This window comes from Jaculus jaculus, chromosome 4, assembly GCF_020740685.1.
Source record: "Jaculus jaculus isolate mJacJac1 chromosome 4, mJacJac1.mat.Y.cur, whole genome shotgun sequence".
NCBI classification, from domain to species: domain Eukaryota; kingdom Metazoa; phylum Chordata; class Mammalia; order Rodentia; family Dipodidae; genus Jaculus; species Jaculus jaculus.
The window spans coordinates 143374085-143390712 of NC_059105.1; the positions used below are offsets into that span (position 1 = coordinate 143374085).

At 33.6% G+C, this 16628-nt stretch overlaps 1 protein-coding gene and 1 non-coding gene across 4 annotated transcripts in view; both read left to right on the forward strand.

Annotated features, from left to right (window-relative positions):
* Cadm2 (cell adhesion molecule 2) overlaps positions 1–16628 on the forward strand; it is a 1093192-nt gene that overhangs the window by 337259 nt on the left and 739305 nt on the right. The gene's annotated exons all lie outside the window — the stretch shown is intronic.
* On the forward strand, positions 14697–14803 carry LOC123460356. The gene has a single exon (XR_006636921.1). It is a non-coding gene; the product is annotated as a U6 spliceosomal RNA (small nuclear RNA).

Consider the following 16628-nt stretch of genomic DNA (forward strand, 5'->3'; position numbering starts at 1 on the left):
AGGCTATAGAGCATACACAAAATCATGGAAACTAAACAATACAATACTAAATGATGAATGGGTCAATGAAGAAATCAAAAAGGAAATAAAAAAAATTATAGAGAAAATGACAATGAGAACACAACATACCAAAATCTCTGGGACACAATGAAGGCAGTTCTAAGAGGTAAATTTATAGCCTTAAGTGCCTATGTTAAGAAATTAGAAAGGTCGCAAGTAAAGGACCTAATGCTTCGCCTTAAAGCCTTGGAAAAAGAAGAACAAGGCAAACCAAAAGTCAGTAGACAGGAAGAAATAATAAAGATTAGGGCAGAAATTAATGAGATAGAAACAAAAAGAACAATCCAAAGAATTAATGAAACAAAGAGTTGGTTCTTTGAAAGGATAAACAAGATTGATAAACCCTTAGCAAATCTGACCAAAAGAAAGAGAGAAGAGACACAAATTAATAAAATCAGAGATGAACAAGGTAACATCGAAACAGATGCCAGAGAAATTCAAAAAATCATAGGGACATACTATAAAAGCATATACTCCACAAAGTATGAAAATCTGAAAGAAATGGATGATTTCCTTGATCTACATGACCTACCTAAAATAAATCAAAATGAGATTAATCACTTAAATAGACCTATAACAAACATGGAGATCCGTATCAATAATCTCCCAACTAAAAAAAGCCCAGGCCCGGATGGATTCACTGCTGAATTTTACCAGACTTTTAAGGAAGAGCTAACACCATTGCTTCTTAAGCTTTTCCAGGAAATAGAAAATGAAGGAATTCTACCAAACTCCTTCTATGAGGCCAGCATCACCCTGATACCAAAACCAGGCAAAGATAGAACAAAAAAAGAAAATTACATACCAATCTCCCTCATGAACATAGATGCAAAAATTCTCAACAAAATATTGGCAAACAGAATACAAGAGTATATCAAAAAGATCATTCACTCTGACCAAGTAGGCTTTATCCCAGAGATGCAGGGATGGTTCAACATACGCAAATCTATAAATGTAATACATTATGTAAACGGGTTGAAGGACAAAAATCACATGATCATCTCATTAGATGCAGAGAAAGCATTTGACAAAATCCAACATCCCTTCATGATAAAAGTCCTACAGAGACTGGGAATAGAAGGAACATATCTCAATATAATAAAGGCTATTTATGACAAGCCTACAGCCAACATATTACTAAATGGGGAAAAACTGGAAGCTTTTCCACTAAAATCAGTAACAAGACAAGGGTGTCCACTGTCCCCACTTTTATTTAATATAGTTTTGGAAGTCTTAGCCATAGCAATAAGGCAAGAGACACACATAAAAGGGATACAAATTGGAAAGGAAGCGCTCAAGTTATCATTATTTGCAGATGACATGATTCTATACATAAAGGACCCTAAAGACTCTACTAGCAAGCTGTTAGAGCTGATCAAAACCTAGAGCAATGTAGCAGGATACAAAATAAATACCCAGAAATCTGTAGCCTTCATATATGCAAACAACAAACACAGAGAGGATGAAATCAGAGAATCACTCCCATTCACAATTGCATCAAAAAAAATAAAGTACCTTGGAATAAACCTAACCAAGGAAGTAAAGAATCTATACACTGAGAACTTTAAAACTCTCAAGCGAGAAATTGCAGAAGACACTAGAAAGTGGGGAAACATCCCTTGTTCCTGTATTGGAAGAATCAATATTGTGAAAATGGCAATCTTACCTAAAGCAATCTACACATTTAATGCAATCCCTATCAAAATTCCAAAGGCTTTCTTCATGGAAATAGAAAAAGCAATCCAAAAATTCATTTGGAGTCACAAAAAACCTCGAATATCTTAAAATAATACTGATCAACAAAAAAGAGGCTGGTGGTACCACCATACCTGATTTTAACCTATACTACAGAGCCATAGTAACAAAAACAGCGTGGTACTGGCACAAAAACAGACATGTAGATCATTGGAACAGAATAGAGGACCGAGATGTAAGCCCAAGTAGCTATAGCCACCTGATATTCGATAAAAATGCCAAAAATACTCATTGGAGAAGAGACAGCCTCTTCAGCAAATGGTGCTGGGAAAACTGGATATATATCTACAGAAGGAGGAAAATAGATTCTTCTCTCTCGCCATACACAAGAATTAAGTCCAAATGGATTAAAGACCTTAACATCAGATCGGAAACTCTGAAACTCCTAGAGGAAAAAGTAGGGGAAACCCTTCAACATATTACAACCCCAATTGCTCAGGCAATAAAACCACAGATTAACCACTGGGACCTAATGAAATTACAAAGATTTTGCACCGCAAAGGACACAGTGAAAAAAGCAAAGAGGCAACCTACAGAATGGGAAAAAATATCTTCGCCAGCTATATATCTGATAGAGGATTAATATGTAGGATATACAAAGAACTCAAAAAGTTAAATAATAAGGAATCAAACAAGCCAATAAAAAAATGGGCTATGGAGCTAAATAGAGAGTTCTCAAAGGAAGAAATACAAATGGCATATAAGCATCTAAAAAAATGTTCTACGTCACTAGTCATCAGGGAAATGCAGATTAAAACTACATTGAGATTCCATCTCACTCCTGTCAGATTGGCCACCATCATGAAAACAAATGATCATAAATGTTGGCGGGGATGTGGAAAAAAAGGAACCCTTCTACACTGCGGGTAGGAATGCAATCTGGTCCAGCCATTGTGGAAAACAGTGTGGAGGTTCCTAAAACAGCTAGAGATTGATCTACCATATGACCCAGCAATAGCACTCCTAGGCATATATCCAAAGGACTCATCTCATTTCCTTAGAAGTACGTGCTCAACCATGTTTATTGCTGCTCAATTTATAATAGCTGGGAAATGGAACCAGCCTAGATGTCCCTCAACAGATGCGTGGATAATGAAGATGTGACACATCTATACAATGGAGTTCTACTCAGCAGTAAAGAAAAATGAAGTTATGAAATTTGCAGAAAAATGGATGGACCTGGAAAGTATTATACTAAGTGAGGTAACCCAGGCCCAGAAAGCCAAGCGCCACATGTTCTCTTTCATATGTGGATCCTAGCTACAGATGATTGGGCTTCTGCGTGAGAATGAAAATACTTAGTAGCAGAGGCCAGTAAGTTAAAAAGGAGACATAAAGGGAAGAGAAAGGAAGGGAGGAGGGTACTTAATAGGTTGATATTGTATATATGTAAGTACAATGATTGTGATGGGGAGGTAATATGATGGAGAATGGAATTTCAAAGTGGAAAGTGTTGGGGGTGGGGAGGGAGGGAATTACCATGGGATTTTTTTAATAATCATGGAAAATGCTAATAAAAATATTAAAAAAAATTTCATGATGGGGGGATTGATGGATAGCTCAGTGGTTAAAGATGCTTGCTTGCAAAACCTGCCATTCTTGGGTTTGTATCCCCAGCAACCGCATAAAGTCAGATGCATAAAATGGCACATGTATCTGGAGGTCATTTGTAGTGTTACTGTGCCCTGTTGTACCTATTCATTCTCTATCTCTTTGATTCTCTTTTCAAATAAATAAATAAAGTATTAAAAGTTTGTTTTATTTTTCCCTAAAATTCATACCTGGTAAGTATAGTTGTTATTTTTTTTTATTTAAATAACATTCACATATATTTTTATTTTAGCTTTGAGACAGTTAAAAGTCGATTTGGGAAAGGTTTATTTTCTGTTATAAATATTTAGACTTTATAGTATGGTTACTGAGAAATATTGGGTGGTGGTGATTGGGGGGTCATTCTGAGAGTGTAGTCATTCTGAGAAGGAATCCACGGAAGGGCCCAGAGTAATAATCTTTAAAATGAAAGGGGATAGGGTATAGCACAGTGATAGGAAGTGTGTTTTGCATCCACGAGGCCCTGAGTTTACTTCCCAGGACACACACACATATAGAAAGAAACTAAAACCAAATAAAAATGGTGTATGCACATCATAGAACATGATCAACGCCATCTATTGGTGAGGAGAAATAAACATAAAACAAAAAGTATATGCACATCTATCATCTATCTATCTATATACATATACATATACATATACATATACATATACATACACACACACACACACACACACATATATATACATACACATCTATATACATTGTTACTGAAGAATTAAATCTTTCTAAAATAACTCACATGTGGCAATAGGAGGCCACTAGTACCTAGACCTAGAGATTGAGCTTGTCCTGGGAAGAACATAAGTCATGGTGTATTAACAATGTAGTGGTGAGTGGGCACAATACATTCACAACTATCAGTCATGCTACTCTCACAAAACAAAAGGCAAATGTGTATTTCTCTCTATAACGTACAGCTCTTAGCATCCGGAAGACCTGGAACTAGTCTGATACATTGTCTGAAGTTCTCATGGTGATAGGACAGAATCTGGCATTCAAGACCACTTTTTCAAATAAGCAGATAGTACAAAGAATATATATTTATGTAAGACTTTCCTTTTGCTATGTGATTTTCTTTTCTTTCTTTCTTAATGAGGACACCATATTTAGTACTGTTCCAAATGTTGTGTATGGAAAGTATGACTCTGAAGAATCCAATCATTTGTGCACATAGTTCTTACAGAGAAGATCCAGGTTTCAAAATCAAGTCTGTTGTGTTCTTTATGTATTTATTTGAGAGAGAAAGAAGAGAGAATGCGTGTACCAGGGCCTCTAGCTCCTGCAAATGAACTTCAGACACATGTGCTACCATGTGCATTGGGCTTACATGGGTACTAGGGAATTGGTCCTTAATCTTTTCAGACAAGCACCTTATTCACTAAGCCATCTCTCCAGCCCTATTGGGTTCATTACATAGGACCTTGCCTCTTCCTATTTTGTAATTTCAGTGAAATAAATTTGCACAGACTCCTAACCAGGATGCAGTGTGTGGTCTGAGGAAAGACGGACTTGTACCTCACCATACATAACACTAAATTAAACTTGAGGAAAATTACACACACACACACACACACACACACACAAAATAAAGATATATTTTATAAGTATATAGGTATATTCTATAAGTAAAATGAAGCAAGTTACTAACATAATTGTTCCATATACTGCTTTAACTATATACTCCAAAATTAATCATTTAGGTATGCTTTAAAGGGGAAAGAAACCATTGTCTATTTGTCACTTATTCTTCATGGTTGCATCCTCATTTACTCTCATATCTCTTCTCACATTACAGCCTTTTGTGGGTATCCTCACTGTATTTAAATTGTTCCAACATTCACAAAATTAAAGCATCAAGTCTCACCTTGGAAGTCAGTCAGTGTCACAATCCTATATCCCATTAGTCAACTATGTGTTTTCTTAATGTCAACAAGGGCTGGAGAGATGGCTTAGAAGTTGACACTTGCTGGGAAGGCAATGGTCCAAGATTCGATTCCATAGTACCTATTAATCCAGATGCACAAGCTGGCACACGCGTCTGGAGTTCATTTGCAGTGGCTAGAGGCCCTGGAATGTGGGTTCTCTCTGTCTGTCTGACTCCCTCTATCTTTTATAAAAAATATAATTAAGTAATATTTATCTTATTGAACAGTCTCTGGGAAGTTCTTTAAGGACTTATCTCTGCTTCTGCTACAGCATGGAATCAGAGTCTACATAAAATTAAAAATCCAACCAAAGAGAGCTTTAAGTTTGCATGAGTGACCTTACCTGGAAAGGAGCATAGATTTGTAAATTCAGTATGGAACCATGGAAATAATATGAGATAGTATGCTAGTAGCTGTTCTGTTGAATCCGATCTCCTATTAGATTTATGTTAGAGAAGTCTTACAATGTCTCAGATCTTTGGGATCATCTTCTGAGAAATGAAATGGTGTTCCTCCATTGAATTCTTTCTAGAATTAATAAGTAAGCAGCTTGAAAGTATTAATCATAACTCCTGGTGTGTGATACATAATTGACAAAAGAGTTTCTATCAACAGTTAACATGTTGAGTAATCATTTTTCTTCTTGTTTCTTTTCCCTTTGTTACTTTTGAATTTCCTCTCTAAACTACAAAGTTAACACTGAATTTCTACTAGGAGAATATTATCTGATTTTTTAAAAATGAATGTTTTCAGCAGCAGCTGGTGTTCAAGTTATTGCCATCTCAGTACCCCACTGAGTTTGAGTACTCAATAGCTTTTTTCAAAGAATATTTCAAATTCTGTTTAGATTTCTGCACTTAGTAAATATTTATTTGGGGCTCACTGTGTTCCAGAGATTGTGTCAGACATGGGAATTTTGATAGAGTACAAGGGTCTTTCTAGAAAAGGATTAAATATTACTCTCAGAAATAAGTAATCACATTTTGATGTATAGTTAAGCATGTTAAAGTCACTAAACTAAAATCTAGACCTTATGTGTAAAACAAAATAAATACATCTTACTGTATCCAGTCACAATTAAGAAAGGATGATAACATCACTTCTCTTTTACCCTGCTCAACTTCCCTCAATCTACTTCTCTTTAAATATCCTGCATTCTAATGGTCACCAAACATTGCAAATATCTTTTTTTCAGAGAGAGAAAGGTTGATTTATTATCTGGGTTAACAGTTATTTTCAGTGTATTGTTATTTCCAGTGTTATGTACATCATAGTTTAGAAAGACTTTATTTTATTACAGTGATTACACTAATATTTTCTGCAGTTGAAAGAATGCTCAAATTATGGATGTCATATATCCATTTTCACATAAGAATGATCGTAATAGTAGTAACACATTGAGTATTCATAAAAATGGTGACTGACTTGTACCGTGTTTCACAGTAAGGATAGGCTTAGTATACATACACTTGTATTTAAAAATATGACAAAATATCTTTTCAGGTAAACTGAGATTTTTATTTTCCCACTAAGCCATTGAGATATTTTAGTATGTTGAAAGTCAAATCACAAAACATGCATATATTTTCAAAACTTCAATCTTTTATTATATAACATAACATTATCAACACTGAAAAACAAAATTATTATAATCAATTTTGAAAGCGATCTCACTATTAATTTAAGCTTGATCAAATTGAGATAGTTGTAAATCTATTCATCTTTTTCAGTTGTTACTATCTAAAAGCAAAAAAGAAAATGAAGTTAGTGCTTTTCTTCCCACATAGTGCAATCCTGCAAAATCCTTGCCTAATTGAAAAAGGAGAGTCTATACTATATACATCTATGGCCCTAGGGTATTTAAATATGGAAATTTTCATATTTACAGTGACTCAAATAAAATTATATGCTTGATAGTGGTGGTAATTAAGGATATCTTTTAGCTTTTACAACTGTAAACCTGCTTGTCACCCTCCCTCAAAAGGAATGGGTGGTGAAACTTTTACCTGAAAATAGAGATTAGAATGATTTAGTTGCAAACAACATATTAGAGTTGTCATTTAAATGTCTGATGTATCTTAATTTTTTTAGAGCACAGAAACTTAATATTTCCTTTCATCTAAAATTAAACAAGTTGTGTGGCGTGAGGATCTGTCTTGTCATAGCTTAGAATTACATACCTCTAACTTGAAAATCTAATGCTATGTAATGTATCCAAAAGAAATGCTTCTCTATTATTTACTCACCTCTTCTATTTTATTTTGGAATTTCTTAGTGTCTACTTTGATGGTTTTAATATAAAAGCATTACCATGGGCTGGAGAGATGGGTTAGTGGTTAAGCACTTGCCTGTGAAGCCTAAGGACCCCGGTTCGAGGCTCGATTCCCCAGAACCCGTGTTAGCCAGATGCACAAGAGGATGCATGCGTCTGAAGTTTGTTTGCAGTGGCTGGAGGCCCTGGCACACCCATTTTCTCTCTCTCTTTCTCTCTCTCAAATAAATAAGAAAAATTTAAATAAAGCACTGCTATATATATATGGTTTCAACATGGATTATGTTTATAAGGAGTGGCTTTAAAAGAAAAGGTCTTATAACTTTAGATTAATTTAAAAGATAAATTATTGCTAGTATAAGTGGTAATTTAATTTTTTTTTTCCATTTTGGTCTGCTAAATTGCCACATCTTCACTGGGAATTTCTAATGGAAATTGCATTTCTCTGGAACCCACAATTCAGGTCATATATGGGCCATTTCCACATTTTCAGTGCATGAGATGCTTTAGGAAGACAACACTGTGATAGACGTCTTCCAAATCAATCAATTTTTACCAGAAAAAAATCCGTGAGTGTCACAAATTCTAAAAAAAAAAAAAGAATTAAATTTTGGAGGCTGCACAAAGTGAGTAATTGAATTTGATTCACAGGCATTATGACCAAAGGAGTAATATACTTAGTAGACTGGACTTTGGAAACATGAAGTTGAGAGGAAGTTTCTTCAGATTTTGTAAACCTAAATTAGTAGTCAACTTAGTGCAAATCTGTGTCATACAAAATGTTAGTATTATAATTTTATGTAAACAACATCTCATATTTTGGGCTCAATTGTGTACAAACACAGACACATACACAGACACAGGCACACACACACACACACATACACACACACACACACACACACACACACACACACACACACTCACAGAGAGAGAAAGAGAGGAGGAGAGATAGAGAAACACAAAGGGACCTTAAAACCAGTTACTTCAGAGTATGACCTTTTGTTGGCAGCATATTTTCAGACAACATTTAATTTTGTTTTAGTCAATAAGGGAAGCCCAAATCCAATAAATTTCACATATTAAAGAAACAAATTTCTGAAACCTTTTATTGACAATTTTTATACATACACATGATGTATTTTGAACATAATCCCCCCTAATTACCTTATTCATAGAAATAGTGTATAAGTTACTTTCTTATTGCTGGCACAAAATGGCTCCCTAGAAGCTTGTTATGAGAGGAATGGAGTTTATTTCAACATATGGTTTCAAGTAGAAACTACACCATGGTGGGTAAAGTATAGGAAGGGTAGAAAGGCATCATATGCTCCTATCAGCAGGGAGAAAATAGAGAGAGACAGAGAGAGGGCGCACAACTGCTAAATAGAGATTTGCTATAAAAACTCAAGGCCATGTTCGAGTGTCACATTAACTCCAACAGAGCTAAACATCCCAAACTCTCCATACCACCACCAGCTGAAGATTAAGGAATAAAATGCATGAGGCTATAGGGGACAATTTACATTCAAACCACCACAGACAGATATGGTCAGAGAATTTTATGCAAAACAAAAAATGCTATAAGCTAAAGGGTGGGCATACATTAGGAGTTAACCCTGATTTTAGATGTGTGATTGTATATTTCTGTGCTTTAAGCCACTAGTTTATGCCAAATATTTGTAGAATCCCTAAAAATAAAATTTGACCCACAATTATATACCTAAATATACCATAAAACATGTCTATAAACCTTTCCCAAATCGACTATTAACTACATCTTATAAATAAAATAAAAAGAATATATATGCAATATGTCATATATAATATATGAAAATGATATGTATAATTCCATATATGTTTCAATTTATATTCTTTGAATCAACTTAGAATTTCATAATTTCTTCAGTACTGACTTTGGTGACAGTATATGACAAGTTTTGCTTTCAGGTAGGTCTTTCAAGAATAAAAATTTAAATATTAAGTTTTAGTTTTCCTAATTAGTAACATTTTAACAGGTCTCATTTTTGTTTAAAAATATGAACAATCGTGTTAGGTGATATTTAGAAAATAACTCTTATTTGCAGTTTTTCTAATTGAATATATCTTGAGGAAACCGACATTTCAAACATGTCAGAAATAAAGACATACTTAATGCAGTTTTATTTCAAGTTTGTATAAAATACAGCTTACAGTTTTAATGAATCACTGGGAGTTTTTACAGTGCCTGGACCTAGAAAGTACTTCCATGACATCTAGAAATACTTGGGCCATTAACCAGGAGTGAACTAGCCAACCTCATATAACTTTTCTTTGTCTACATTTACTGAGTTGTGCCACAGAAGTGTTGCAATAGGTTATTCAATTTTGGAATAATCATATTTTTTATCTTTGCAATTAATGTCATATATTTGTTTTTGTTGTATCCTTTGGAAATCTTATGTAAATCTTTATTTTTATTTTGTGTATGTGCATGTTTGTATATGTGTGTGTGCATGTGTTCATATGTGGGTGTAGCTGTGTGGACCATAACTTCATGTGGAATGCAGTGGGCAAATTTCGGGTCAGTCCTTGCCTGTCCACATCATTTGAGGCAGGGTTTTTCTCTCTCTCTCAATTGTTGCTCTGCAGTTCTTTCTCACTCTTGCCAGGGAACTCCATGAAATTCTCCCATTGCTTCCTCCCTTCTTACAGTCAGACTCCATCTGCTGGGAGATTACAGAAGCCTGCCATATATCCTAGCTTTTTACATAGGGCTTGGGAATTTTGCATTCCCCCTCTGTTCTGCATCCTCCTGCCATAAGTGCCAGATTACTAATGCAAACATCACTTTGTTTCCAGCTTTATGTGGGTGCTGGGGAGGCAAGCAATGTCTGCCAAGCTTGTTAGCAGAGATCTTTGACTACTGATCCATCTTCCCAGCTCCTTAACTCGTAAAAAGATCTAAAAATATTTGAAAGGTCAAATATATCTTATGTTTTCATTGAGATACTCTAGTATCACTGGGGGGGGGGGGAGACACATTTTATTACCCAGGCCTACATTATCCAATAATATATTTTTTTTTCAAATTGAATTGTAACAGAAATGTTTTTCAATTACATATGATTTTTTTTTCTCAAGAGGCAATGTGTTCAACATCCCATTCTATTTATTAAAAAAAAAAGAAAAAAAATACTTCAGGGCAGGAAACATGGCTTGTTATTTAAAGGTGATTGTTTACAAAGTGAGACGTCCATGTTCAATTGCCCAGTAACCAGGTAAAACCAGGTGCACAAATTTGTGCATTTTTTGTGGTGTCAGGGGCCCTAGGGTACTCATTCATTCTCCTTAGCACCCCTCACTGTTTATCTCTGTGTGACTATCTCTTCTTGCCATCAAATAATCAATAATACTTTTTGAATAAAAAAATAGTTATACTTCAGAAATTATGGAGCTATAAATTACACATAAATTCTCATGAAATTATAGTATTTCTTAAATAGGAATATATTTGTTTTTTCCAAGAATAATTTCAGCATAATTGTACATTTTTTAACTAACAGACACAAGTTTAAAAAAAATTCCATAAGAAATATGCATTTAGGAAACAAAGGTAATCTTAAAAGGTGACAAGAAAATACTTCAAAGCAAGTGAGTTTCCTTCACATTTGATACGGTGTTGGCAGTGAATTTTATTTCATATTTCTTTTAATCTGTCTAAGTGAATAAATAGCTAAAAATTGATATATAAATATATGGATCTCAGTGGTTTTTTTTTCCTTTTAATTTTATTTTGTTTATTTGAAAGAGAGAAAGGTAGACAGAAAGAGACAGATGGAGAGAGAGACAGAGAGAGAGAGAGAGAGAGAGGGAGGGAGAGAGAGGGGGAGAGAATGGGCATGCCAGGGCCTTCAGCCACTGCAAATGAACTTCAGATACCTGTGTCACTTTGTGCATTTGCCTTACATGGGTCCTGGGGAATCAATCCTGAGTCATTTGGCTTTGCAGGCAGGTGCCTTAACCACTAAGCCATCTTTCCAGCCCCTCTTTCCTTTTTAAAAATATTTAAAGATTCAGGGCTAGAGAGATGGCTTAGCAGTTAAGGGACTTGCCTGTAAAGCCAATGGACCCATGTTCTACTCTCCAGAGCCCATGTTAGCCAAGAGTGCAAATGTGAGGCAAATGCAAGGACACACAGGCCCAAGAGGGGGCACAAGCATCTGGAGTTTGATTGCAATAGCTATGGCCCTGGCCCAATTCTCTCTCTCTCCCCTCTCTCTGTCTCTCTCTCTGAAAAAAATAAATAAATAATTAAAAGTTAAAAATATCAAACAGCAGTATTTAAAAATAAGAGAATTTAAAATACATGATTCTTTGGCTAAAAAAGATTGTTTAGGGGTTACAGGCACTTGCTTGCAAAGGCTGATGGCCTATTTTTGATTCCCCACTACTCAAACTGACCAAGATACACAAAGTGGTGCATACCTGGTCATACATGACATTTCATTATTAAGACAAAATGTAAAGGCACTGACTAGAATTCTTTGATAATTTTTGAGAAATGAAGCTATTCCTGATGTAGTATTGTGCATAAATTTTCAACAAGATATGCTATATTTTTAGGTTACATTTAAGTATATGCAATCATTAAAATGATTATTTAATATTTAAATATGTTTGAGTGAAATTACTTACATAAACATTACATAAATAAAATAAATAGATATTAAGTAATAAGATAGAGAAAACTTTACTCAAATTAGAATTAAATTAAAGCAGAAATGTCTCTTAATGAGAAACAAAATAGATATAGCTACTGATAAATTCCAGTATTATGTAATGTAATTTTATATCAAGGAAAGGTTAAATTTTCAGGAAAGAGTCCATAGCAATAAACATTTATGCCTATTTGACAGCACATTGCAATAATAATTGAGTCTGGTAGAATTAAAAAATCATACAAATTAACAATAATTGCTAGAGTTTCCAGTTCTCATTACAATTGATGTAATGTGAAGTGTAATTGATAGAATAAGAATAAAGAGATATGGAACTTTGCTATGTAATAGTTTGACTTAGCACTTGACCAAAAATAGGCTAGTATATGTACATATGATTTAGCACACATAGACTAGTCAAAGTAAATTATATGTATGCCATAAAACAGACTTTAGTAAATTTAGAATGATGCAAGTTACACAAGGTATGTGCTTTCGCCATATTAAAGTAAAAGTGGAAATCAATATCGACATACATCTGAAAAGTAGAATTTTATTGATAAGAATAGGAAAGTTAGCATGACCATGTAGGGTCACTTTCAGCCATATGGTTAATTTAACATTTGAAAAATAATCTTTGTAATATAGCATGCATGTAGAGTGAAAAAAAGGGGAAAGGGTGGATCTTTCTCTCAAGACAGGAATACTATCTTAATACATCCAATAAGTATAATTCCATCTCATAGTAGCAATAGAAGATTACACAAAATAGTAGGAATAGAATACTATTTCCTCACTCCGATACTTTGCACCTATGAGAGAAAGTCAGGTAGTATTACCAATTGTAGTAAATATTAAATGTTTTCCTGCAAACTCAAATGCATAAATTAATTTCTGATAAAATTTATTTCAATGCTGTATAGAAGGTTTTAAAGAAGGAGATAAGACCATCAGAATAAAATCACACACAGGCACACAATAGTGTGAGAAGAGAACTAGATCACAGAAAAGAATTTACAACTCGATTTGTCGACATTCTTGTCTCTGGGGAAAACAAGAAAGAAATCCACATAAACATGCCACCAAAATTCTTGTTTAATCAAAAACAACCTAAATATCTATTCACTAGCAACATGAAATAGAAATAAACATTACGAAATGATGAAAAATGTAAAATAGTGATAAATCTTATTCCGACATTTCTGAAATAGTAAAGATCAATACAAATAAATTAGCTCAAAGATGAGTAACCTACACTTATTCAGATGTCAATTTCCATAAAGCTGATTTAAGGATCAGATATAATTATAATAAAAATTTTCACAGGATGTATATTTTAAAGAAAACTTACTTCTGAAATCAATATCAAAATGCAAATGAATGGAAACAAAAACATCCCTTTAAATGAATGATGATAATAATAAACTTTTGTAAGCTAACACTGCCTGATTTTGAGAATCAGGCACTACTAAAAAATAACCAAATCACAGTGGCAATGCCTTGAAGTCAGTGTGATGGATCAATGAGGAGAACAGAGACCAGACATACAGCTTCATGTTTCTGGTCAATTGATTTTTTTGACAATGGTTTAACAATTCAGTAGTGTTTTTTTTTTTCCCCCAAACTCTTTAAAATTGTTAGATATCACTATGTTATAAAAGCATACTTTGTTCAATGTCTGACTGAAATATTTAAAACAAGACAGAAAAAATATTTTTGTTTATGCTTACTTTACTTAAGGTATCTCAGCTATAAGAACAAAATTATTATTCATAAAATAACAAAATTGATCTGATAATTTCATCATTAAATCAGTTCAGAGTTGAACCATTCATATTTTAGCAAGTATTACAAGTGTGTAATGTGCATACAAAAGATAAATACACACTAATCTAAAGGATTGGTAGATCAAATCTCAAAACTCTTCTAGAATTTTTCAGTCTGATTATTATACATATATATATGCATATACAAATATAGGTATATATATGTATATGTATATATAAAAGTATTATAATCATATATGTATACATATATATATATATATCACATGTGTTAGAAGATTTATACTACCTAAAGCTGTTTTTGTTGTTTGTTTGTTTTTTAGTAGTGTTAGTACAAATACAAGTGTTCAGGCAAGGGCACTATATAAGGACCACCCTATTTATCCCATAGGTTGATCCTGTCTGTTGAGGCAAAGGTTGAGAATGGGTCACTGACAATCCTCAAAAGATCCTGAGTGAATTTTTAAGAAGTAATAAAGGATATAGATGTGGTCTGAAGTAAACTAGTAGGTACAAGTTTAAGTTTTAGTGTGGGATTCTAAGAAGCACAGCATTCAAATTTGCTAATAATAAAGTAAGACTTGTGCTCACTTCAGCAGCACATATACTAAAATTGGAACGATACAGAGAAGATTAGCATGGCCCCTGCGCAAAGATGACACACAAATTCGTGAAGCATTCCATATTTTTCAACTAAATCCAAAAATAAAAGTAAGACTTTTTTAACACTAGTAGATGTGGGTGCATGTGTGTATGTGTGGTGGTACATGTATGGTGTGAGTGTACATGCATGTGTGTGTGTGCATGTGTTGTAGTTGACAGGTCAACATTAGGAGTATGACTAGATCACTTTTCCCACTACTTTTGTGAATTAGCCTCTCTCATGGAACCTGGATCTCAAGGATTACCATACACCAGCTAGCCAGGCAGTTCCAAGGATCTTCCTAACTCTTCCTCCAAGCACTTGGGTTATACAATAATATATTCAGCTTCTACATGGGTTCTGGGGAACCTAACTCAGAACTCCACACTTATGTAACAAGCATTTTACTCATTGTACCATCTCCCTAGCTCCATAAAATGTTTGAGTTGTCTCATAAGATCAAGTCTATAAAATATTAGGTATTAAGTATTTCAATTTAAAAGTGTGATGCATTAGGGTAGTATATTAGTGGATGTCAGAGTCAATTAAATGAAAAGCTTTGTAAATTGCCAATGTGATGGGATGCTTAAAGCATGGTCATGCAAAGACTCTTCTCTGAGGCTGTTTGAGGATGACCTATGCAATGAAGTGATATGGGAATGAATTAAGGAGATGCATTTAGGATAGAACCTCAGTTTCCAAATTTGAATTAATTGTCCTAACATATTTACACCATATTCTATAAAAATATGAAGTGAAATTTTCACATTATATTAAATTAAAACTTCAACATCCTAATTAAAATCTGGTGTAAACACACACTCTAGAATCCTTTAAGCTGAATTCTATATTTTTATGTTTCATATTACAAAATGTTATAAAATGTCAACATCCTAGCAAAATAATTAAAGGTGGATTAAAGAGTGATTGCTAGTGATAGGTAGAATCCTACAAAGGATTTGATTCAAAATCTACAATTAAGGCATTTTTTAAATTTCCACTGTTTAATGAAATAATTGGTTCACAGTAATTTATTGATTAATATGTATGTATCTTTGCTTGAGTTATTGAATTATTCCTATCATCTTATCAAAAATCTTCCAAATTTTCACTACAGTTTGAAATAAACTTTGTTTCATAAATAAGAGTTTATTTGTACACTTCAGTGTTGCCATTATTATGCTCTTAGGACTTTCTATAAACACACATGTACAAAAGATGTACATGAGTCCTATGGACCATTCTTTGAATATAGTGTAATGCTCCTGAGAAAGGTATTCTTTGCATTCCCAAAGCCAGATTTATTATAGTGAGAAGAAACTCAATGTTTGATGTATTATTTATAAAATAATAAATGGATAAATGTCTTAGTTAATGGAACAATTGTAAGATACTATAATGATGATAACACATAAAAATATACTCTTTCTCAAAATAATTATTCATAATAGATTAGTATAGACAGGAAGAGTGAAAGGTTATAAGGCATTCTGGGGACAAACATATAGTTTGATTATAGGTTAAGTTTTATCTTTATATTTTTATGTTGATTCAGAACAACGTTTTAATAATAAAATTTAGTTCTGTGCATATAAATTGGTAATTGTGTGTCTAATTGACCACTTAGTTTGTGGTTGAGTAATTATTGTCATCACCTGCCTGTTTGCACATTAAATGAAGACTAGGTGAAAATGTTAATTAGGTTAATGATTTTAAATATTTTTTGATTAAAGAAACATGATTTCCTGCTTTTGCTGAATTTTTGCATTCGCTAGGAAAAAAGTTTTTTTGACATGGAAGATCCCAATTAGAAGATCAATTCAAACAGTATCTTGGGTCAGTGTTTCTCAGTAAGGAAACCACTGATTAAAG